Source organism: Heteronotia binoei, chromosome 9 (assembly GCF_032191835.1).
Source record: "Heteronotia binoei isolate CCM8104 ecotype False Entrance Well chromosome 9, APGP_CSIRO_Hbin_v1, whole genome shotgun sequence".
NCBI lineage: Eukaryota > Metazoa > Chordata > Lepidosauria > Squamata > Gekkonidae > Heteronotia > Heteronotia binoei.
The window spans coordinates 27,134,629-27,161,089 of record NC_083231.1 but is presented as its reverse complement, the minus strand read 5'-3'; the positions used below and the strand labels follow the sequence as shown (position 1 = coordinate 27,161,089).

The 26,461-nt window shown below is 43.5% G+C and overlaps 1 protein-coding gene across 4 annotated transcripts in view; it reads right to left on the bottom strand.

Annotated features, from left to right (window-relative positions):
- RBM47 (RNA binding motif protein 47) overlaps positions 1-26,461 on the bottom strand; it is a 114,163-nt gene that overhangs the window by 27,176 nt on the left and 60,526 nt on the right. Inside the window, exon 1 of one of the 4 annotated variants that reach the window (XM_060246345.1) lies at positions 26,285-26,371. The exons of 2 other annotated variants lie outside the window; for them this stretch is intronic. The gene's annotated coding sequence lies outside the window, so the exon portion shown is untranslated. Of the gene's footprint in view, positions 1-1,678; positions 1,771-26,284; positions 26,372-26,461 lie in introns of those variants that run through there. One more of the 4 variants, XM_060246346.1, reaches the window with a different exon arrangement.

Genomic DNA, 26,461 nt, shown 5'->3' with positions numbered 1-26,461 from the left:
TTTGTGCCTGATCTGTGATCTGTGAAGTTAGTACAAACCTTTGAACTCCTGGCTGAAATTGAGAAATCCAGTTAGTAGCTCTGCTGAACAAGTACCATATTAGGTTACCTCTACCTGTGTTAATGCAAAATTTTAAAAAATGTTTAACTAGGAAAGGGGACCTTTGAAGGGTGCACTTGTGTTTCAGATAAACCCCCATGCCATTGACAGCACAAATATACACTCTGTTCCAAAAAGTGAAAATAACTCTGATTTTTGAAATTAGTATTTCAGCGATACCCTGAAGGGAGAGAGGCATATGGAGTAGTAACAGGGTTGTCTTAATTCACAATAAACTATGAAAACTCTTCCTTTAGTTAAATTCTACCAATATTTCTCTACCCAGTCACTCAATGATTTGGTAACAGACTCCAGTCTAGACTTAGGTTGTGGGAAGAAAACAAACAAACAAACGGGCATTAAATGTCTGGGGCAAATCTTTACAAGCCAATACCCTACCTGGTCCTTCCATAACAAGAATATGTTGATTCGAGCTCAACCTGTCATTTCTCTCTCCAATAAAATTTAATCACTTTACGTGTTTTTCGTGAAGATGTAATGGTTGCCCGCTACACAGCTTTACATCTATAGGACAACCTCAACAAATAAAGCAGCCATTTTGTAGATGCAGTTTGAAGTGACGCTAGCTCAACCAGAAGCAGAGCTAACTAGCTTTCTGTGTAACTAAGACATCCTTTAATATTAGTGTGAGGTTGTACCAGGCGACGATGGAGCATTAGAGTTTAGGAATACACGCCACCCCTATGTCACATTTTCAGTCATATACATGGCCAATATATACAGGCTAAATAGAGGGTGGAGCGGGAACAAGACTGAATTTGTTAAGTATTGAACAAAGGCTTCCCATAGATTTTAACAAAATGGGCCTGGATCATGCTTAAGTGGTGTTGTAACGAGTTTTTCATTACATGAAACTTCCTGTACAATACACCACTTTGGAGGATCTTTAAAAGCACTGTATAGATGCTTTTACAGCATTCAGGATGGCACGTAAATTATTTGAACTGTGACATCTCACTTTTCTAACAAAAAAAAATCACATTCTACTCAAACACAGTAATTTTTTTTTTAAAAACCCACCAATTTTTGTGCAGAACAGTCAAAACTTTTGTGCAGAAGAATAACCAGTAGTTCTTTTCATTGTACAAAGTACCAGGATCGAAGTATTCCCATTGTTTCAGAGCTCAATGCCAAATGCACTGTTATCTGCCTGAAGAATGACCTACTCTGCATGGCTGGCAGAATGAGATCCAAGAAAAACACAAAAGGTAAATTAATCTTGTTTTGCATGGCTGAATTAAAATAATGACAAAACTCCATCTGTACCCAATTTTTTTAATCTTCCCACTAGAACACATTTTCAATTCCAGGCTTAATTAATGTGCTTAAGCATGTCCAGTTTTATGAGAAAAAAACTACTATGAAATCTGCATGCATTGTTTAAAATCGAATTTTATCTAGGCATTCCTGTATTATAGCCAACATTCACGTTTAAAGCTATTGTTTCTATGCTTAATATGCTGAGGACATAGAGAAAGCTAAGGAGCAACTGTACATTCAGAATTATTTAATGGAAATCAAGCAAAACCCTCCAAAAAGGCAAAAAAAGTCCTCTTACCTTTCCAATCTCGCTATGACAATAGGTTAGTTCTGCACCTTTGCTTGAATAACCTTTCCTCCCAATCACGAGGTCTGTGTGACTCTGTTATACAGTACACACATATCTCTTTATTGGTCAAATGAGCTTTGACTATTTAAATTCCATGGAAGCAATTTGCTAAGGGCACCTCAAAGGAGTCTGAGGGGTGGGACAGAAGCGAAAAGAGATGTTGAGACAGCCCAAGTGCAGAAAGTTTGCCCTGGCAGTTTGGGGGAAAAAAAATTAATCGAACACCCCGACTGTAACGAATGGATTTTTTGTGGGGCCAGTTTGAGGCTTAAGAGAAATAATAGGAGACACACACTTTGACATTTTGTACAGAGAGTGGGAATTTAAAAGCAGAAAAGGTTTAATTCAGACTGAAATGGCCAGAAAGGGGAGTGAATCATATACAAACAACTTCTTCCCAGCATAAGGCGTTGTGCAAATAGTTTGGGCGACTCAAAACAGATAAGATAAGGAAGAAGGCGAATTTTGCTGGACAGCGGGATTTTTTTGTCTACGAACAAAGTTCTATTTTTATGCTTGTTTGTGGCTACTTGTCAGGATAATCTGAATTATAAATAACACAGCAGCAATGGCATATTTTAAAAAGCCAAGTCAAAAAGTCAGGCCAAAAAAACCAGCAGAGGAGAGTATGGTACAGGCAGCTAACAGGTGCTTGCTATTTCTGTGGCAAACAAGGAATCAGGTAAAAAGAAAAAAATGTATATATTGATACCACAGTAAAAACCAAAAGGAGGCACTGAAACATGATTCATGACATTAATATGATCTGTACATAAAACTAGGCCCTAGAAGCACTCAGGCAAAGTAAACACCACACCTTTTTGAGCAGTTAAAGGAAAAGAGAACCAAACAAAAAAACTCCTCTGTGATTTGACTTGTCAGTTCAGTGGGCTAAAAGCAGCTAGTGTGGGATAATGAAAAGGCTTGTTTTGGGATAAGATCTGAGATTCTGTGTCCTTCTACACTAACAAGGGTAAATGGGAACACAGTTGCAGGGCAGAGTCAGCAAGTAACTTTTCTTCCTATAAACAGACCCATTGCTTTTGGTGTTTACATCATTGCAGAAAGTATTGTTCAAAAGTTTGGAAGGCAGAATCATGTATGCTACCATAGTCCCTTAAAGGTCAAGTCGGGTTGCCAATTTCCAGGTGGTGGCTGGAGGTAACCTGGGATACAAGCGATCTCCAGGTGACAGAAATCAATTCTCCTGGAGAAAATGGCTGCTTTGGAAAGTGGACTTTATGGCATTACACCCCATTGAAGTCCCTCCGCTCAGGCTCCACCCCCAAAATGTCCACGTATTTACCAACCTGGAGATGGCAACCCTAAGAGGCAGGATTCAAATGCACTAGATAGAAATAAGGACTTTCCTCAGCCGCAAACTCATGAGATGGGCCACTGTTCTTTATATACAAGCTTCCTCTGATGTCTTGGGCTTGCCTTCCTAAGATAGCGTAAAAAGGTAAAGGTAGTCGCCTGTGCAAGCACCAGTCATTTCCGACTCTGGGGTGATGTTGCTTTCACAATGTTTTCGTGGCAGTCTTTTTACGGGGTGGTTTGCCATTGCCTTCCCCAGTCATCGACACTTCCCCGCCAGCAAGCTGGGTACTCATTTTACTGACCTCGGAAGGATGGAAGACTGAGTTACCTTGAGCCAGCTACCTGAACCCAGCTTCCACCGGGATCGAACTCAGGTCGTGAGCAGAGTTTAGGACTGCAGTACTGCAGCTTTACCACTCTGCACCACAGGGCTCTCAAGATAGTGTCCCCTGTGCAAGCACCAGTAGTTTTCGATTCTGGGGTGATGCTGCTTTCACAATGTTTTCACAGCAGACCTTTTTATGGGGTGGTTTGCCATTGCCTTCCCCTGTCATTACACTTTTTCCCCAGCAAGCTGGGTACTCATTTTACTGACCTCAGAATGATGCTAGGCTGAGTCAACCTCGAGCCGGAATCGAACTCAGGTCGTGAGCAGAGGACTGCAACTGCAGTGCTGCAGCTTTACCACTCTGCGCCACGGGGCACTTCCAGGATAGTGCAGGGTAGGCATTAGCTAAATGGCATCACTGGAGGGTGCAGTGTTTTTGAAACAAATTATAAAAAAGGCTAAATAAGATCATGGTTACTTTTGTTCCAAATGAAATTTAATAAAATGGGATTTCAACAATCAAGAGCAAACATGATACACAGGAAGATGTACTCTCCACAACTCGGGGAAATGTTTTATGTTCACATTTTATTGTTGCAAATGCCAGAGTACATAACAGCAAATGAACATGTGATGATGTTTTATACGAAACCATTGGTCCATCAAAGTCAGTATTGTCTATTCATGTTGGCATAGTGGCATATTACAGTACTAATCTCTAAGTTTGAGGTTGTGGTTTTAGATAGGACTGCAACAGGTTTTTTTTAAAATAGTGTTTTAAAATAGGATTTTTAAATAGTGTTTTTAATGGACTGCTCAGATGGGACTAGAGCATCTCCTTGTCCCAGAGCTCTTATAGATATCAGCAGCCCATCTAGGAAAAAAAAAATCAAAATCCATGATGTAACACTTTTAATTGCGACTTTCCTGAATGAGAGAAATAAAAGACATTGGGTTTTGTTTGTTGTTCTGGATTTTGTGTGGACCAATATGGCTGTTTCCAACTTTTTCCATGTAGCGCTAGCATAGGAGAGCAAATTGCATTCCCTTTGATTCTGTACCTCCGTGGTCTAAACAGGAAGCAGTGTATCTTCTAGTGCAATGCTATCTTTCCCTTTGGATTGTACTTTTATTTGTACAACAACACACTATTCTTTAAATCTTATTTTTTTTATCTGTTTCTACTCATTTCTACTCTGCCTTCTAACTCCTGGTTCTCCTTGTCTCTATTTTATCCTCTCAACCCCGCCCCCCCAGGTTAGACTGAGGGTGGGGGATGGGGGCAAAATCACCCAGCAACCATATTCTTATTAAAATTAAAGGCACAGGTCAGCCTGCTAGTGAAGCATTTCAAATTATATACTCCATTTACATCTGCTGGAATGGCCTTGGGTTAGCCATTAGCTCTGGCAGAGGTTTCCTTGAAAGGGCAGCTGCTGTGAGAGCCCTCTCAGCCCCACCCACCTCACAAGGTGTCTGTTGGTGGGGGAGAAGGTATAGGAGATTGTAAGCTGCTCTGAGTCTCTGATTTAGAGAGAAGGGTGGAGTATAAATCTGCAATTCTTCTTCTTCTTCATTGGCTAAATCATAAAGAGGAGCTAAAATAGGATTGGGGGGCCCTGCTCTGTGACTGTTGACTGAGAAGACAAATGAGGTATTTTGTCATCCTCTTCTTCTTCTTCAAAACTACTTAGCAGATCACTGAACCCTCCCGAGAAATCAAGGGGCAAAACAAGCAGCAGTCAATGTTTTTTTGACATGCCAAAGAGAATTGAGTATTGCGAGGTAGCAGGGATGGAATGCAATGCTTGTTTTGCAGGTAGCAGAGCCTAACACAAAGAGTTTAACTCTTTTCTAATCTGAAGCGAGAATTTTGCACAGCCTGTATCTAGTTCAGTGGAAAAGGGGGCTGTTTCCAGGACTTCCCATAAGAGCAGCAGTATTTGCGGTTGCTACGGTGAAGGCTTCTTGAGGTAACATACAATCCAAAGAGAAAGGGAGAGGCAGGCGCCACCCTTTTTTTTTTTTTTTTTTGCTGTTTGCTGGCAACGGCCCCAGTTCAGTCAGTGTTGCGCACACCTTACAGCTTGCATGTTGGCTGCTGTTGGGTTATTCCTTTGTGTCACAGCAGGCTCCCTCTTCTTTTCCCTAACCAACTCTCTAATTGCCCAAGGCCTGTTCCTTTGATTGAAGTTTTTCATCGATTTGCACACCATTTCATTTTGAAAGCTCAGGTCTGATCAAAATAAACCAAGTACCAAACACATTTAGATTTGGATCTGCTGGCAACATAAGCAAGGAGTACATATCTCCCTCTTCCCCGCTCAGTGCTGTTCCTGAGGAAGGGGGAGCCAGCATCAAGGGAGGGTCTGGGGTCTGCACAGGGCCGGTGCATGGGAGTCAGCGATCTAGGCAATTGGTGGGGTGCCAGCTCCCAGTATGTTGGGAGGCGGGTGCCCCCTCCCTGCTCGCACCATCCCTGAGCCTCCAACTGGATGCCGAAGGACTGGAGGAGCTCCCCTGCCCCTCAGCGCCCAGAAAGAACAGTGCTTCCAGTCCTCGGCACCCTCCAAACTCAAAGAGCAAAGAGGAGTGGAAGTGTGGCCTGTTCTTTCTGGGCACTGAGGGGTCGGAGTAGCTCCCCTGGCCCCTCAGCGCCCAGAAGCTAAGTGCCCAATGTGATGACATCACCTGTGGGTGACATCATCATGCTGTGAGTGGTAAAACTTCTTCCCAGGGGGTGGCCGCTTTGGGGTTCTGCCACCTGAGGTTCTGCAGGGCCTGGGTCTGTGGTGGGGAAAGGGAAATCAGTGACAAACTGCCCTCCCTACAGAAATTCTCCAGAGGAACCAAACCTTAATTTGGAAGGAAAAATCCTACACATCAATTAAACAACATTAACTGTGCAAGTCTTGAAGCTTTGAAAATGCTATTTCCTAGAAGTTGTGATACATTGATAAGAAAAGGGGGTTGCTGTCAGTAGACCAACTGGCAACTTGCAGAGTTATCATCTTAGAGGCGTTTGACAGAATAGAGACACACACTCTTCTAGGAAGATCTAATCCAAATCTAAATTTATTCCCATTTGCAAAAAAAAAAAAATTATAACAGGCATCACCCTATTACATATGATTATAAGTTTTTTTAATGGTGTGATCTACCTCCTTATCACATAAAAGTCCATCCATGGTTTTGCTGTCTTTCACATCACCTGCACAACAACCCTGTGAGGTAGGTTAAGCTATGAGACTGCAGCTGTCCTGAAGTGATTCATTAACTTGATGATCAAGTGAAGATTCTGAATTTGGGCTTCCTTTCAGGCCTACAATATCTACTACATCTAGCAGCTTCTCATCAGTAGGGTCTCAGTAGGGACTCATTTATATATTAGGCCACACCCCCTAATATCACCATTGTTTCACACAAGGCTTTTTTTTGTAGAAAAAACCCAGCAGGAAATCATTTGCATATTAGGTCCCACCCCCTGACACCAAGCCAGCCGGAACTGCATTCCTGTGTATTCCTGCTCAAAAAAAGCCATACTTGTATGGCAACTGCCTGAAATTGACTAAATTTCAGGAACAAGTCACTTTTATGTGTTTCAAGGAGACAAAAGTATGGCTAAACTGTGAAGATATGAACACACATGAAGCCACCTTATACTGTGTCAGACCCTTGGTCCATCGAAGTCAGAACTATCTACTCAGACTGGCAGCAGCTCTCCAGGGTTTCAGGCAGCGGTCTTTCTCATCACCTAATGCCTGGTCCTTTCAACCAAATTGAATCTCAGTCCTTCTGCATGCCAAGCAGATGCTCTACTATTGGGCCACAGCCTCTCCCTCAGATGGCTGGTATTATTATTATTATTATTATTATTCCTCCTCTCCCAAAGGGCTCAGGGCAGTGTACATCACCATCAGCAGATTTACAAATGTACAAGTAAAGAAAGTGGGTGGGGGCAGGTGAGGCTTTTGCCCTGCAAGATTTCTGATTGGCCAATGGAAAGTTGATTGGCTGTGCAGTTTTTTTCAAGATGTTGCTTTGCCAGCAGCTGCCACCAGAACACTAATATCTTCACTGTCTGGCTGAAGGTCAGCTGTGGCAGTCATTCTATGGTTGGCTGTACCTCATGCAGCAACTGATATGGAAGCTCCAACGGGTTCAGAATGCGGCAGCACGAGTCCTGACAAGAACGCCACGGATGGCACATATTCTACCTGTGCTGCGCCAGCTACACTGGTTGCCAGTTGAGTACCGGGTCAGATTCAAGGTTTTGGTTATGATCTTTAAGGCCTTAAGCGGTCTGGGACCAATGTATCTACGGGACTGCCTCCTCCACTATGTCCCTGGAAGGACGTTGCGCTCCAGAAGTCGAAATCTGCTGGTGATCCCTGGCCCAAAAGAGGTCCGACTGTCCTCAACAAGGGCCAGGGCTTTTTTAGTCCTGGCCCCGACCTGGTGGAACGCCCTGCCAGAAGACATCAGGGCCCTGCCGGATCTTTTACAGTTTTGCAGGGCCTGTAAGGCAGAGACATTCCACCAAGCCTTTGCGTGAGGACAGCGACGGTTGCCATCCTAGCATCTTTTCCTCTCGGCTCCCTCTTAGGGGGATCCCCACAGCCCTGATGCAATCCAATAACTGAATAAGAGCATTTTAAAGACACCATCAGGGTTTGTAATTTTTAATGTGATTAATTTTATATATGTATTTTTAATGTAACTGATTTTACTGTTGTACATCGCCCCGAGCCTGGCATAATAATAATAACTAGTCTGTGACAACCATTTTGTGCCTGCACCCATCACAGTGTTATGGAATGTCAGAGGTACCCACAGGTTCAAAAAGACTGAGGACCCCTGTACTAAATCATCAAGGACTCGGGGTGAGGGGGATGACACAGCTCTTGTTAATCTTCTCAAGACCTTTAAGGCCACTTTTTAAAATATAAAATATTTTTTAAAAAAAACTTTAGCCCACAATGATTTGAGAGAAAGGGAATGCATGGAAGGGAAGGTAGTATAATGTATGTTGGATATATTGCACAAAATCCAGGAGGTTTGGCTACCTTAGCCTAATAACCAAAGGAGTTCCTGCTACAAGAAAAGCCCTGCTGCTATGTGGAAAGTGCCATCGAGTTCCACCCAATTTATGGCAACCTTGAAGGGTTTTCAAGGCAAGAGACATTCAGAGGTGGTTTGCCATTCCCTGCTTCTATGCAGTGAATCTTGACTTCCCTGGGGGTCTCTCAGCCAAATACTAACCAGGGCTGACCCTGCTTAGTTACCAAGATCTGATGAGATTGGGCTAGCCTGGATTATCCAGGTCAGGACATATTGCTACATGACAACTACCAGCATAGTTAGTTCCTAATTTCATTTATCAATGAAACCCACTGACTACCTGCTGAATGTTCCACCATTTAATGCAGTCAATCAACTACCAATCAATCCCCAGCAACACTCACTGTACAGTAATCAATAAAGGGAAGGTGTAAAAAGCAGTCTATTTGCCACCTGACTGAAGTTCTGATAGGAAATAAAGGCGGGGAGATGGTGACCAATCAGTTACGGGGGGAAGACTCAATACTCCAGTCCTGTTCAACTTTAAAGGGACACACACACACATTTTGAAACAGACCTGTTTGCAGGTTTCTAAACCTGCCCAAAATCTAGAGCTGAATGGTGGCTGTGGGGCGGGGCTTCCCCTGCTGGCCAGCTGGCTGGGGGCGGGGGGAAGCCTGTAAAACCAGGGGATCCCCTGCTGGGACCTGGGGATTGGGAAGCCTAGTGGTTATTGCTAGGAAAGGCAGCAATATATCCAATCAACAGAGGACAAAAATGAATAAGCAACGTAACAAGAGAAAGAAACTGACCAGTCAGTTAATCCCTTAAAAAACTCCGTTTTGATATAATGCCAATGTGTTTTTAGAAAGGGTGCAAGGCGAACACTGTGGAAAAATGTGATGCCTTGTGAAATGAATGAAACATCCCATGAGCGTCATACAAATGGATTTATTTGCTGACTGAAAAAACGTGGTAGAAATGGGTAAGGTGACAATGGGAAACGGACCTGACTAAGACTCCATCATGTCACCACCAACACAGCAAAGAATGTGCATCAAAAAATCCAACGCAAATAGGGCTGCCAAGCCCCTGGTCTGGGTGGGGCTTCCCCCACCCAGGAGGTTCCCAACCTGCCAGCCCACATTGCGCCGGCAGGGGGAACCTCCACCTACGTCGCCGCCACAATGACATCACCCGGAAGTGATGTCATTGCTCCATTGATGTCTCCGCATGGCCACTCTAGGCATTTCCGGGAAAACTCTATGGTTTTTCCAGACACTCTAGTCATTTGAGAGGGAAAATTCTATGGTACATTAGGTCTCCTGCTGCAGAATGCTGCAGATCCTAAATACAGATCAGTAGAATAAAGTTTGGGTGTTTTTGCACTGACCTTACTCTGGAGCGACGTCCCTCTTCACCGCGCAGCGTCTGCGTGGATTTCGCACCAATTGCTCCGCAGAACCCGGAAGAGCCGCAAAGTCCCGTGGCTTTTGCGTCGCAAGTGTAAACCGCCAAAAACCAGTTTACATTTGCGACGCAAAAGCCGCGGGACTTTGCGGCTCTTCCGGGTTCTGCAGAGCAATTGGTGCGAAATCTGCGCAGACGCTGCGCGGTGAAGAGGGACGTCGCTCCAGAGTAAGGTCAGTGCGAAAACGCCCTTTCTTTGCTGATCCTTAAGTGAACTGAATCAGTTCTAGGCCACAATTAGACCGAAATAGAAGAGAAGTCCAAGAGTACAGCTGAGTACAGCTGATCCAGAAACTACAGAGCCAACTACAAGGAAGGCCAATCTGGGAGAGACTGTGGGCTGGTGGAATAAGATCAAACTAAAAAGTAAAATTTCTGGAGTAAATGGCAAATCAAGACTGTCCAGCCCTCATCTCTCCCCTGCCCAGCAATATACAGAGGTTGTCAATAGTATAGCCTCAATTCTTTGGGACAGCTTTCTCTGGCCAGAACATGGCTCCAACATCTAACTGGTTAGGCCACCTGTCTAAGGAGATTCTCTGTGTAAGTGGGAGACAGAAACAGATTTTGAGAACAGAGCTTCTCACACTTCAAACCAACTCCCATGTAAAGCCTAATAGCAGCAATTTTAACTGCTAACTAGGTGATAAAGTTGTAAGGGAGATGTGCCTGCTCAGCTTCTAATAAGTTACTTTGGATTCCACTGAGGGCTCTCTAATAATGGCTCTGTCACACAAACCCTATGAACAAACAGGGGGAAAAAGAGAACCACGAAGAAATACTGTACCATAGTATGATGTATAAATTAAGATTTGGCACTTATTAATTGATATCCTGCTCCCCCTCCCCTCCTGAAACTCAGATCAAAATATAAAGAAGGTTCTTAGGAGATTAGTGCCTAGATGAAAGAGCAGTCCCAAACCTGCCTAGTTCTGGAAAGTTCCTGTCTCACATTCCTTTTGGTCCATACCCTGGGAGTAATGGTATGGTGACAAGACTCTTGTGTTCTGCTCATAAAATCACTGTTAAGAGACACCAAAAATTTTAACAAGAGATTGTAATGTAGAGGTCAGTGGTGTTCTGACAAAGCTTGGAAATCTTACAGAATTGTTCTGAACCTTGTTCGCCTTCTGTAGATGTATTGTAAAGATTGGGTTCCAGTGATAAATAAGCCTCCAAACTGAAGAAAGACGGATGAAATGTCTTGATATCTAGAACAGACGTCTTTGGAAGGGCTTCCTTTAGTTCTATGAACTAAATACTGGAATATTGTTACTCCTTTGTGATTGGAAAGACTGTTTTTGAACTGTCTTCTGTGAATGTCTTTTTGCTACATGCTGATGTCTATTTGAAGTTCTATGTGCAAGCTTGGTCAGAACACCACTGACCTCTACATTACACTGTCTTGTTGCTTAAAAATTATGGTGTCTCTGAGTGTTTTTTTCATTTACACAGCTGTAAGCTAAGATCCTATAGTTTCGCCATAAAATCATCATGGCAAGCGGTCAAAAAAAAAGTGCTCATGCCTGTTTTCTGAGACTGGACCCTCTATCTACCTCTGGCGATGCCATCAGATCACTAACATACTTAAGATCCTTGATGTCCACAACAGGTTGCAGAAAGGTGGGGAGAGAGAAGAAAGATTTCCAGATGATTCAACACATACATAGCTAAGTGAAGGCAAATGTATCCAAATACACATACAGTCAGATTGATGGAGGAAGTCTTCAGTCGCAGAGCACATGCTTTGTATTTTTACTTATCTGCATCTCTAGTTGCAGGATCTCCGGTAGCAGGATTAGGAAAGGCCTCAGCCTGAGACCCTGGAGAACTGCTATCAATCAGGGACGATTATTACAGGTTATAGGGACCAACTCAGTCTAAAGGCAGTTATATTGGCACACATGGTCAAGGAAGTAATTCCTTTTCAGCTCCAAGTGAGGCAGTCAGATTAAAAGCCCTTCCACCAAAGTCTCCCAAGACAGATTTTCATTCTCCACAGATTTTCATTCTCACGTGCCAGTTCTATTAAGTTGGAATCTGGCACCCCCCTGCAGTTCTCCTATAGCCTCAAGAACTTCTCTCCCCCCAAAAGTGTGTCTCCTGGATACCCATGGATGGTTTGATTCACACATGTTTTTCTTAGGGTTGCCAGGTTTGTACTGGAAAATACCCAGAGTCTTGGGGGGGGGGGATGGATCTGAGAGAAGGTGGGGTTTGGGAAAGTGAGGGGCTTCCGCATGGTACACCCATTCAAAGAAGCCATTTTCTACAAGAGAGCTGATCTCTGCCAGCTGGAGATCAATTGGAAAAGTGGGCAATCTCCAGGCAACACCTGGAGGCTGGCAACCCTAGTTTTTCTACATGACTCTATACACAAGTTGGATCTTCTGGACTTGCATGAGTGAACTGGACCCAAGGAAAATTCCCAAGTAGCAAAAGCCAATTTGCTTACAAATAGGCCCATCCCCAGAAATCTATTCTGTTGTTTTTTCCTTTCCTGCATGACGTCAGCTCTCTGCTTGTTTGTTTTTAAATTATTTATGCTTTTCAGGATACTTAAGAGCCCCTTTAACACATACAGAGAGAGAGAGAGAACAGAATTTCCATGGCTAACGACAAGTGCTCTTCATTAAGCAGTATCTTTTTCTAAAGGGGATTTAATTTGGTCTGCCCACAGAAACTCATGAATCCTTTGGGTATCATTTGGGTAACTATAATTGGTGCAGAATACCATAGCTGGGCTATTATATGGAGCATATTACTCCCGTTCTACAATCACTCCACTGGCTGCCCGATCACTAGGCTCAGTTTTCGGTATTAGCCATTACATACAAAGCCCTTCATGGCCTTGAACCTTCATATCTATGAGATGACCTCTCTTCTTATGCACCACTATGATAGCTCCACTCATCTCAGCAATGTGTTGTGCTGGTGCCAACCTGCACATGGGCAAAATCAATAGCTGTCCATAGTGGAGCTGAAGACGGAAGGAGGAGCTAATGCAATCCTTCTGCCCAGCTTTCCCCATCACTGGAAGGAGAAGGGTCAACAACTTCTTCTTCCAGTTCAGGTGTTCTGAGTCTTACAATCTACCTGGGAGAGAATGGCAACCCCTTTGGGGGGCTGTGACCCACAGTTTGAGAACCTCTGTGCTATGGTGATCAGGACCAATAATGGCTGACTGCAAAATGCACACAGGGTTTTAAAAAAAGAGACTATGCAGTGGATTCTGTAGTTTATAATGAGGGAGGTGGCACTGTGTCAGTTAAGTGCAGAAGCACAAAAAAACACCTGAGGCTGTGTGGAGTGGCAGCCCTTCACAAAGTTTGTACAGTGCACCTGCGACCAACAAGACTTTTCCTGATGTATTTTTTTTAAACTTGACACAGTCAATCCTTTGTAGACTCCATAAAGGCCAACTGATGGAAGCACACATGCAAAGCAGCAAGCTGTGGAAAATGCAGACTGCCAAGAATTCATCTAAATATCTTGTGCTATGGAAATCATAAGAACATAAGAGAAGCCATGTTGGATCAGGCCAATGGCCCATCCAGTCCAACATTCTGTGTCACACAGTGGCCAAAAAAATTTATATATATATATATATATATATATATATATATATATATATATATATATATATACACACACACACACACATACACACACACACACTGTGGCTAATAGCCACTGATGGACCTGTGCTCCATATTTTTATCTAAATCCCTCTTGAAGGTGGCCATGCTTGTGGCTGCCACCACCTCCTGTGGCAGTGAATTCCACATGTTAATCACCCTTTGGGTGAAGAAGTACTTCCTTTTATCTGTTTTAACTTGTCTGCTCAGCAATTTCATCAAATGCCCACGAGTTCTTGTATTGTGAGAAAGGGAGAAAAGTACCTCTTTCTCTACTTTCTCCATCCCATGCATTATCTTGTAAACCTCTATCATGTCACCCCGCAGTTGACGTTTCTCCAAGCTAAAGAGTCCCAAGCGTTTCAACCTTTCTCCATAGGGAAAGTGTTCCAGCCCTTTAATCATTCTAGTTGCCCTTTTCTGGACTTTCTCCAATGCTATAATATTCTTTTTGAGGTGCGGCGACCAGAACTGCACACAGTACTCCAAATGAGACCGCACCATCGATTTATACAGGGGCATTATGATACTGGCTGATTTGTTTTCAGTTCCCTTCCTAATAATTCCCAGCATGCCGTTGGCCTTTTTTATTGCAAACGCACACTGACTTGACATTTTCAGTGAGTTATCTACCACGACCCCAAGATCTCTCTCTTGGTCAGTCTCTGCCAGTTCACTCCCCATCAACTTGTATTTGTAGCTGGGATTCTTGGCCCCAATGCAGTTAAGTGCAGAAGCACAAAAAAACCACCTGAGGCTGTGTGGAGTGGCAGCCCTTCACGCAGTTTGTACAGTGCACCTGCGACCGACAAGACTTTTCCTGATGTATTTTTTTGTAGACTCCATAATCCTTCAATGGGATACCAGTTAATTGCTAAAATGACCATCCTGAAGCAGGGCATACCCCCCTTTCCTTCACTTAATGACTTATCTATCCTTTTGAAGTGATAAATTCTGCAAGTCTTCTAGGCTTCCCAATCCCCAGGTTCCAGTGGGGGATTCCTCGGCCAGTCAGCTGGCCGCCGGGGGAAGCTCCTCCCCCACAGCCACCCTGTACCTCTAGGTCTTGGGCAGAACCTGCAAACGGGTCCAGTTTTAAAATGTGTGTGTGCCTTTAAATTGGAGCAGGAAGTACTTAATGGGGAAGGGTTAGCAACAGCAGACCTCGTGAGAGTGCAGCCCCTCTGTTTGTTTTGCTTTCCTTTCAGACAAGTGAGTGTGTGTGTAAAAGAGCAGCGTAGCCCCTGTACTTTCCAGACCTCGTGGAGGCACCAGAGACTCCTGCTTTGTTCTACTGCTTCAGACCAACACGGCTGCCCACTTGCACCAGAGACAGTTAAGCGTGTGTGTGAGTGAGAGAAAACGGGGGGAGGGGAGGGAACTCTATTATTCCCTATGGAGACTTATTCTCATAGGAAATAATGGTGAATTGATCTGCGGGTATCTGGGGCTCTGGGAGGGCTGTTTTTTGAGATTGAGGCACCAGATTTGCAGCATAGCATCCAGTACCTCTCCCCAAAATACCCAAGTTTCAAAAAGATTGGACCAGGGGGTCCAATTCTATGAGCCCCAAAAGAAGGTGCCCCTATCCTTCATTATTTCCTATGGAGAGAAGGGATTTAAAAGATGTGTGGTCCCTTTAAATGTGATGGCCAGAACTCCCTTGAAGTTCAATTATGCTTGTCACACCCTATCTCCTGGCTCCGCCCCCAATGTCTCCTGGCTCCACCCCCAAAGTCCCCAGATATTTCTTGAATTGGACTTGGCAACCCTACTTCACTCTGATCTTCTAAGGAATTGGGGAACCTAATCAAGGAACAAACTACACAGGGGAACTTTCCTTACCACCCTATAGCACAGAGATAAAATGTTGCCACAGAGGCTACAATCTGAAGCAAAAGATTCTCACAAGGGGAGAATCTTTGTGTGTAGAACATCCTAGGTTCAATCACCAGCATATCCAGCTAAAAGGGTCAGCTAAAAGGATTTCTGGGGCTGGGCCTTGATGGATCATACAGCTCAGCAAAGGGTTAGAAGCGACAGCCAGCTAAATGCCTCTGGGAACTTAACAACCAGAACGTAACAGCAGCAGCTCCTCCTGTTCTTTATCAACAATATACAGGGAGTAGGGTTGTCAACCAGGGCCAGCTCTGCCATTAGGCAAACTAGGCGATTGCCTAGGCCAGGGGTGGCCAAATTTTGGCTCAGGACCCACATGTCTGGGAGTCTTACTGGAGCCTTCTTTATCAATGGAGGCCCAGATTGCAGCCACTTCCAAGTCAGCCTTTTTTCACCTGAGGCGGGCAAGGCAGTTGGCTCCCTTCCTAGAGCGCCAAGACCTGGCAACGGTACTTCACGCAACGGTCACCTCGAGACTGGACTACTGTAATGCCCTCTACATGGGGCTGCCTCTGTACCGAACCCGGAAACTGCAGCTGGTGCAGAACGCAGCGGCCAGACTGTTGTTGGGGCTCCCTAAATGGGAGCACATACAGCCTGGGCTACGCGAGCTGCACTGGCTGCCAGTTACATACCGGATTCGTTACAAAGTGCTGGTCATCACCTTTAAAGCCCTATATGGTCGAGGACCTGTCTACCTTAGGGACCGTCTCTCCCCATACGAGCCCCAGAGAGCACTGAGGTCAGCTGGAAAAAACTTGTTGACCACCCCCGGACCGAAAGAGGTGAAGCTGCAATGCACCCGTAACCGGGCCTTCTCCTCTGTAGCCCCGAACCTATGGAACCAACTTCCAGAGGAAATGCGGGCCCTGCGGGACCTTGAACAATTCCGCAGGGCCTGCAAAACCTTCCTCTTCCGACTGGCTTCCGCTGACGAAGAAAGAAATTGCTAATGATTACCGCCATTATAAAAGCACAATTAGCATTAGCACTTTTATCAATTTAATTAAGTGATTTTAAACTTATCAGAATTTTTAATGTTTAATGTTAATGTAACCTTGTCTTTTGTATAAGGGAAATTGAATGATGTTGTTAGCCGCCCTGAGCCTGCTCCGGCGGGGAGGGCGGGATATAAATAAAATTATCTATCTATCTATCTATCTATCTATCTATCTATCTATCTATCTATCTATCTATCTATCTATCTATCTATCTATCTATCTATCTATGTGGCTCTTTCACACCTATTGTGTGGCACTCAAAGCCCCCACTGCCCCATTGGCCAGCTTGGAAAATGCATTTAAAGTTAAAGTTGCTTTCTTTCTACCTGTCCCTCACTCCATCTATTTTTCTTCCTTCCAGCTCTCAAACATCTGGCATTCATGTCTTGTGGCTCTTAAACATCTGATGTCTATTCTATGTGGCTCTTATATTAAGCAAGTTTGACCAACCCTGGCCTAGGCTGTCAGCCTTGTGGTAGCACTGGATTGGGTGCCCCCCATGTGACTTGGTGATCAGTGTGTGTGTGAGGGGGGGCACCAGAAGTTAGCCTTGTCTAGGGTGCCAGACAGCCTGGGGCCAAGCTCCAGCTTATACCTGTAGATTTTGGGGCTGGAACCTGATGAAAGGGGGGGGGCTGGGGAGGGACTTCAGTGGAGAATAATGCCATAGGGTCCACCTTCCAAAGTGGCCATTTTCTCCAGGTGAACTGATCTCTATCGACTAGAGATCAGTTGTAATCCCGGGAGATCTCCAGTCACTACCTGGAGGTTTGGCAAGTAAGGGAAAAGAACACGAGAGAGGTTGAAGACCTGGAGAGCACCATATCTATAAGTTGTTGTCACTACACAATAATCACTGATTTGCTGCTAAAGATTCTTGATATATATTTGAACATAGAGTCCACCAGGACTAAGCGAAATGAATTTCCTCCAATACAATGAATGTTCAAAAGGTGCTGGCATTTCTTTCCACAATAATTAAAGTGACACGCTTCCAGTAACAATGGGCTTGTTTCGGTTGCATCTGTATATTCATTATAGTAATGTTCCTCGTATATATATCTACATGTCTAGAGTGATATTGTAAAATAATTGTCGTTTCTTATTGTAGCATGACTGAATATTTGTAATTATATGTTCAAATATACATCAAGAATCTTTAGTAGCCAATCAGTGTATATTGTGTAGTGACAACAGCTTATAGATACGGTTATCTCCAGGTCTTCAACCACCTGGAGGTTGGCAACCCTAACTGGGAGGGGATAAAAAAGACTGTGAGCACATTCACTGAAATTTTGTGTCACATTTCTCCATCTGTAAAATGGGTAGATGGTTCCTAGGAAGTCCTTTGTATGCTAACTTCTTTGATCATACAAATACCACACTGCTGTAGTATGTGGTATAGTCCCCACACTTGAGGCATCTGTTTGACATGCAGGGTTACTTACTTCCTGCTTTCTGATAGTGGCAAAATCACAGCCTGTAGTACCCTGATCCAGGAAGGCCTGATGGTAGCTCTCTTCAGATATTATGTTCCTGGCACTGTGTGACCAGAATGCATGCAACACAGGAGCCTCCCAGTGTGGCTGCAGTTTCTTCAGAAATAGGCAAATAATTGTTGTTTTTTGCCTTGTCAGTTTGGTGTAGTGGTTAAGTGTGTGGACTCTTATGTGGGAGAACCGGGTTTGATTCCCCACTCTTCCACTTGCAGCTGCTGGAATGGCCTTGGGTCAGCCATAGCTCTTGCAGAGTTGTCCTTGAAAGGGCAGCTTCTGTGAGAGCTCTCTAAGCCCCACCTACCTCACAGGGTGTCTGTTGTGGGGGAAGAAGATAAAGGAGATTGTAAACCACTCTGAGACTCTGATTTAGAGAGAAGGGCGGGGAATAAATCTACGGTCATCTTCTTCTTCCTCTTCATCCACTGTCTCTTTCAGAAGAAAAGGCAATCACTTGTATTGTGCAACTGTCCCACAAACAATCAGACATTATGACTGAAAGGGGCTATTCTGTATGGATAATATTGTATGTGTTTGCCACTGAATAACAGGTATTCACCTGAGCCATTTTTGACGGGACCTTTAACTTGCAAAATCCAACTGCTGCGAATGGCTTGGTAGGGTCAAGCAGTCACTGGTTATGAGTGGTGGCTGCACAGCCTACTCAAGTTGGGGCAATCACTTCAATCCCTGGAAAAATTCAGCCCTTCTCTCAACAGTAGGTAGTCCGGGGGCTCTTATTATCCTCTGATAACAACTTTGTACAGCGAGAGCAGAAGGGGATGGCCTCTGCTGCAGCTTCCTGCTGCCCTCAGAATCTTGCAATCATGCTCTCTTCTCCAGCCCTAGAACTGAATATTGTATTCTACCCTGATAGCCTGAACCAATATTCCACCTCTCTCCATCATAAATCTTGATAAAACTCCAGCCCTGCCCAACAAGAACCTATCCCCTGATTCTAGAAACCTCACCCAGTTTGTAAACTGCTCTCTCTCTCTCTCTCTCTTTCTCTCACACACCACCCCCCTACCATCCTGCCTGCATCAGCCTTGGTGCTGGGTGGTGTGATTCAAGGCGGAACAACCAAGTGCATTTTTCAGGAATGGTACTGCTGTTCAATGCCCTCCAAGGCCTGAGAACTGCAAATACATTCCCCTTTCACTTCTCCAATTTACCTCTAACAGCCCCTATTGGGGAACATATGAACATATGAAGCTGCCTTATACTGAATCAGACCCTTGGTCCATCAAAGTCAGTATTGTCTTCTCAGACTGGCAGCGGCTCTCCAGGGTCTCAAGCTGAGGTTTTTCACACCTATTTGCCTGGACCCTTTTTTGGAGATGCCGGGGATTGAACCTGGACCTTTCTGCTTCCCAAGCAGATGCTCTACCACTGAGCCACCGTCCCTCACTAAAATTTTTGCATATATTTGAAATTTTTGCATATATTTGCAAAATAGATTTAAACTTTTTAGGAAGAGGTTACTTATGTTTTCCTCTGTGACACAGAGCACTGACTGGATGGGCCATTGGCTTGATCCAACATGGCTTCTCTTACATTCTTTCACTCTTACTTTGCAAGCCTCTGTATTACTTTTGCGTTACAGGGCAGACTCGCTGTAAACCCAACAGAAATCCACCCTAACCAAGACATGGAGATCACAGACACAGTGAAGATACTCACATAGATGTGTCACTGTTGACAGGCCTAGTTCAAAAACTTTTTCATGAATGGTAGCATCCCTTTGGCTTCTGCCACTCAAACTGCATACCAGACGCTGGCATGTGCATATACAGTTGGAGAAGAAAGAAACCTCTTTTTTTGATTGGCCTTGCCACAAAATACATGCAGACTAGGCACTTCACATGCCTATGGCCATTTTCTCAATTTAAATATGCACATTCCTTCTAATCTCTTCCCACCCCCCACTTCAGCCTAGTTCTACTCTTGGCTTGTTCTTCTACCGCATCTAAAGTCGATGTAGCAATTTTTGCTATCTGATGCAGCTTCGGCATTCGGATGTTCTCTCTTTAACCACCTGCATTGTCATTCCTACGTACAACAAATCGCATGGGTACACTGTATACAATAAACGAAAGACCTAATATAATAACTTTTGATCTTTGAAGAATTTTGAAACATGTTTGGTGTTAAGGCCAAGGCAACAAATGGAAAAACTGCCACATGGAAAATAGTCCAAAGGCTTGTTTTCCTTGTGGAAATCACAGTTGGGTGCCTCAGGTCTGCGGCTGTTATGATGACCAGGTGCTCTGCTTTCAAGGCTGAAATAAACCAGATCTGGAGGTTCTGAAGAGAGGTCAGGGAGTATCACATGACCTAGTCTGTCCTATTGCTGTAAAGAGGCTGGTCAGCTGCTCTCCCTGCAGTTCCATCTATTTTTACCAGAGCTCCATAGTGGAACACATGCTGGACATCCTGGCTGGAGATCCTTCAGATCGCCAATTTAAGGACCAATATGTGTTCTCATGGGGTGGAATTCTAGCAGAAGCTCATTTGCATATTAGGCCACACACCCTGATATAGCCATCCTCTAATAGCTTAGGAGGCTCTTTTTTGTAAGCTCTAGGAGGATTGGCTACATCAGGGGTGTGTGGCCTAATATGCAAAGGAGCTCCTGCTAGAATTCCACCCCTGTGGGTTCTGCCTCTAAATCACTCTCTGCCAAGGAAAGGATACCAACAATACCCCCCTCCCTGTGCACACATTCTTTATGATCACGCCCACCTTTAACCACAACTCTCTCACTCAGGACTTTTTTTGGTAGAAAAAGCCCAGCAGGAACATATATGCATATTAGGCCACACCCCCTAATGTCAAGCCAGCCGGAACTGCATTCCTGTTCATTCCCGCTCAAAAAAACAAGCCCGAGTCTCACTCCTGGTTCATTCTTCTACCACCTCTGATGTCCACCCTTCTGTCTTGACCCTAGTCCACAGCGTTGCATATCCCCAGTTGCTCTGGGTGCCATTTGGTTTGTTCCAAGTGTCACACTCACATATCTATATCCATCCGCTTGTAGTATGATGGATTAAAAATGTGGGAATCAGATCAGAAAAAAACCCACACTCTTTTAGTTCTTTTCATTCTTCACTGTAGTTAGAATAACAGTATGACAGAAAACAACTAAACAATTGTTCAGCTGTGAAAGTTCCATTTCAAAGTATTATTGCTTCATTTTCCTTTAGAAGGCCTTTTCATTTATTACTTAACAGGAAATCCAGATTTGCCAGTAAATTCAGACAGTGAACTGCTGCCTATTCTGTTTGACAGTGTACTTGTATGATACCGGTGTTTTGTTTTGTTTTTTAAATGTAATATCCATCTGTTTTTGAAGTGTCAACATAAAGTGTTCATTTACAACTGCCCATAGTTATGAAACTATGAAATGAGACACTGAATTATATGCTCTTGAGAAGGGAAGCTCTTGAGAAGCTGGTGATAGAACAGCTGTATTTATGAGCTTCTGTTCAGCATAGCTGAGTAAAGTCTGATGTGCAGAAACTCAGATAAACAGGAGGCTTCACCTGATACAGAAGATACTTTAAAATGAAACTGACCTTAGTGATCTATTAAGTAACTCAAATGCATTCTGCCATTTGACTGCACTACTGACTCTGCTTCAGCGGTAGCTGCATAACGCAATGACACAGCAGGGTCCCGTAAATATTTTTGAACTTCAGCTTGCCATCCTGATGACGATGACTGTGTGTATGCTTCTGAACCGGCAGGTGTGCAAAGCTGCTAGGAACTTAATATTAATTCCTAGGGCTATTTTAAAAATATAGAAGCAGAAGCCACTCTAACACTCCCATCCCTCGTATTTTAGCAAGGAAGAAACTCATATATCCCAATATTATTACTGTAATGCAACTAAAATTTACATTGCATTTAGGGTTGCCAGCCTCCAGGTGAGGTCTGGGGATCTCCCGCTTTTACAATTGATCTCCAGCTGGCAGAGATCAGCTCCCCTGGAGAAAATGCAACCTGTATTTACATTTAATATCTTCCGCATACTGCCAGTTATAAGTACAATATATGCACAGTGTAATTACTAAATATACATACACATGTATTTTGCAAAAGTTTTAATTGTACCTTTTTTCACTTAGCGTTTTTTGAAAAAATTATTTATTTCTTATAAAAATTAAATGATAGCCTTATAGTTGCAGGTGCGCCCTCCTGGGCCCCCTCTTGTCTTCAGGTAACCAATATTTTTAGACCTAGCCTCACTGGGTAGGGCTTGAGAGAGCTCTTACAGCAGCTGCCCTTTCAAGGACAACTCCTACAAGAGCTACCCAAGGCCATTCCAGCAGCTGCAAGTGGAGGAGTGGGGAATCAAATCTGGTTCTCCCGGATAAGAATCTGTGCACTTAACCACTACACCAAACTGGCTTTCAGAGGCCACTTCCCCTGGAGGAGAGGGCAGCTTTGGAGGGTGGGTTCTATGGCATCACAAACCTGGTGAGTCCCTCCCTCCCCAAGGAACTGTTCCCACCAGGAAGTCCTCAAGCCACCCTTGCAACCCAATAAGGGAGGAGGTTCTAAGGTTCTCGCCTACAAGTTCCGTTGCCAAACTAGTCAACATGTCAGACAGCAGACTCTCAAATCAAGCATATATACTGGGTTGCGTGCACATAAAAATGATGTTATAAATAAATATTCCCCCCACCCCGAACACACACTGGGTCATACTTTCCCCACACTGCCACCCTCCACTCCCAACAGAATATTTTACTGTCCAAATCATTTCGCTTTAACATGTATGCTACCTCAGTACTTCTAGTGTATTTGTACAGGTGTAACCGACTGGAACTCGGTAAACAAGGATACAGATGACGACTGACATGGCATAAAATCCACCTCACTGATATCTTTAACTATTTTGGGCTGTTGAAGCTTAACAGAAGCATATAGGCACGTATTTCCCAAAGAGTGCAAGAGAGAGTACAATCCATTTTCCCAATTCAGTTGCGCTTCCAAAACAGCATAACAAAGTTCGAATTCAGGGGCAGCTTTTAAGATCAACAACGTTTTATTCAAGGTATAAGCTTTCATGTGAGATCACACCTCTTCCAATACAGACTGTATCTGAGGAAGTGTGGTTGCACACAAAAGCTTATACTTTGTTCTATCGCTTCATGGCGGCCCACCTGGATCGATTTCCAAAACAGTGTTCTAATTCTGTAGATCTCGGCTTAAAATGGAAATATCCAAAGCTCATTCTAATGCTATTACATTAAAATATAGCAAGCATGTAGATGTTTTTGTAAATCAGCAATAAATACTGGTGCTGTTATTCTAAGCTTAAACAGCAATTCTGTCAATGCAAGTACTTTTTAAAAAGAGAGACATCCAGTTAATTTAAAAGCTCTTTCTTACAAGTTTTCAGAATACAGAAATGTTTTACATATATTTGAAAACAAGTACTATGGAAATTCATGAACAAGAAAGATCCCGCCATACCAAACGTTGTATAGCACCACAAAATGTTTTAAAAATGTTTTAAACTTTATTTTACTGGTTTTAAAAATTGTATTATACTATTGATTGTTAGCCGCCCTGAGTCCGCTTGCGGAGAGGACAGGATAGAAATTGAACATAATGAATAAATAAATAAATAAATAAATGATAATGCCTTCCAAGTTGAACATGCTCAAGATTAAGGAAATATCAAAATACTGTACTAACTATTTTCCACAAACCTTTAACATAAAATCAGGGAGTTCTACCAAGGAACTCGAAGAACAATTATAGATTTTCATTGTGCAATTATTATGAAAGTTCTGTGCACAATTGTACTAAAGCAGACTGCCATGGTACAACCAAGGTTGAAAGATTAGGGTTGCCAGGTGTAGCTCAGGAAACATCACATTTAAAATAACGCACTCTTTTTAAATGCCTTCCCTCCATTTGGAAATAATGGTGGATAGGGGCACCTTCTTCTAGGGCTCATGGAATTGGACCCCTGGTCTAATCTTCTTGAAACTTGGGGGGTGTTTTGAGGAGAGGCACCAGATGCTATGCTGAAAATCTGGTGCCTCTACCTCAATTTTGGTGCCTCAAATCTACCTCAAAAAACAGCTCTCCCAGAGCCTCAGATACTTATGGATAGATTCTCTATTATACTCTATGAGGATCTGCCTCCATAGGATATAATGGAGTGCCCAGTGGACATTTCCTCTCCCCCCACTTTCTGATAACCCTGAAGTGGGGAGAGGGCCTCCAAACCAGGGTGTCTCCTGCCCCCAACTTGGGATTGGCAACCCTATGAAAGATAAATAATGTGATCTCTGTTCAGTTGGAAGCAAATGCAATGGTAAGCATGAAAGAGACTGCAGCCTCAGTTTTCATTTGGAATGCTCTAATTTTCTGTTATGCTGACCAGCTTTAAAACAATGGCATCACATGGTATTGTTACCACTCTTGGGGTTTTAAACCAAGGCCCTTGTGAGCCAAGAGATAAGATCTATACACTTTAAAGACTACAAGAACCGGCTGTGTAGGTGAGCCAACCCCAGCATCGGTGTATCCAGTGTGGTACAGTGGACAGAGTGCTTCGTTTGGAACACGGAGATCCAGATTCAAATCTCAGGTCAGCAATAATGCTTCCTGCTTACTTTACACTATCCATAATCTTTTCGCCTAACTCATTTCATAGAATTATAAGAAGAAAATGGGGGGAGGGGAGTGTTTCCAGAAGTTGAGCTCTTATGAAGAGGGACAGAATTAAAATGCAAATAAAACCAGCATATTGTGAAATGCATATACAGCCATAAATTAAGGGAGACAGAAATAAGTATAGAATTGTTTGCTGTATCAAATGGCAAAAGTACCAACTAAGTACAAACATCGTCATTTTTTAATTGCTGCAGTTTGGGAGTCGTTGCTTTTCGGTAAAACTCTGCCTGAGAAGATTATCCGATTGCAGTTGTATTAATTCAGTTCTTAGGTTCCATAGATTGGGAGGACACATATCTTACTTCTCAAGCGAGATTCTTTTAAAAAACCCATACTACATTTCTGTGGTTTATGTCCAAACTACATCAATGTAAAGGCAGTTTCATTTGGGTGTTGTCTATTAGATTTACATAAAGGGCTCACTAATTAATCTGCTGTGTTATTCAAAACTACTCTTCAAAGAATTACTGCTTTCAAGAAACTGTCAGCCAGTTTTTCCCCCCAGGCATCACAAACTCTGAATCTTACAAATACAACAAAATCAAGTCTTGCTTGTACTGCTAAACTTTGAATGGATTACATGTTCGGCAGTACAGAGTAATAGTACAGCTGCCAAGAGTACAACCATGAGAGATTGTTACAAGCCGCTTCCTTTGCACACACTATAGTAAAAAGTTGTTATATGACATTCACATGTTCAGGCCTCGGATTCAGTGGGAGCTCACAGGAGCACAGCTCCTGAATCTTTCTGAGCGTTCCTCCTCCTCCTTCTGAGAGTTCCACCTCCTTGTCGATTGAATAGTATGTGCAGTTGCATAAAAATCCCTGGGTGAGCTCCACCCATCTATTTTTCTACAAAATGACCTCTGCACATGTTATATATGAAGGGAGATTAGGGGGTCATTTTGTAGAATAGGCAGTGGAGCTCATCCAGGGATTGTTATGCAGCTGCACCTACTATTCAATGAACAAGGTGGGAAGGAGGAAGTGAAACTCTCAGAAAGGTTCAGGAGCTGTGCTCCTGTGAGTTTCAGCTAAATCCAAGGCCTGGCGATCCCTATATAAAAGCCCATAGACTAACTCAGACTGCACATAGGACAATTCTTCCGCAGACTACTCTTAAAATGGTGAAACGCTCCATGGTTTAAAACCTACCCTCAAAATCAGGGGAGGGAAACCCCATAGACATGTTCATGCTTATTGTGGGAGTATAAATTAAGGCACAGAGGAAGCATACAGAAAGCTGTTTTTGTTTCAAATACTTGGTCTCAAGCAGAATGAACATTTCTGCAAAACTTTGTACAGATTAATTATTAACCCTGCCCCCCTTGAACAGACTCACCTATTTTTATACTGCAAGTTGAAGCTCAAGGGCTGATTTTGATGCATTACTTTAAAAAAAAACACCCTATCAGCGGTTCATTGGGAATGTTTTTACAGTGTAAAGAACCCAAATCCAGGTATGAATGGTAGAACGAATCGGTGCCCGAGTTATGTTTCGCAAATGGTTTGTAAGGGTGTTTTTCTTTCCTTACGAAGAGAAACGTTCGCAATCAGTTTCATTTTCTGGTCTGGCTGCCCCAACTGAACCCCCTTTCTCAACCCTCTTGATAAACATGAAAATCGAAATATTAAAACGGTACCTGGCGTTCACTTCTCTTTCCGTGCGCTTTCTTTCTTCTCCCTCTCTTTCCCCTCCCACAGGCAGCTTGGCAATGGAATGCCCTTCAAATCTATGGCTGACTGCTTTTGGTAAATGTTTTACAAGACACCAAACAACCTTTCGTCCCACCCTCCATACAAACACTATGGAGAGCAGA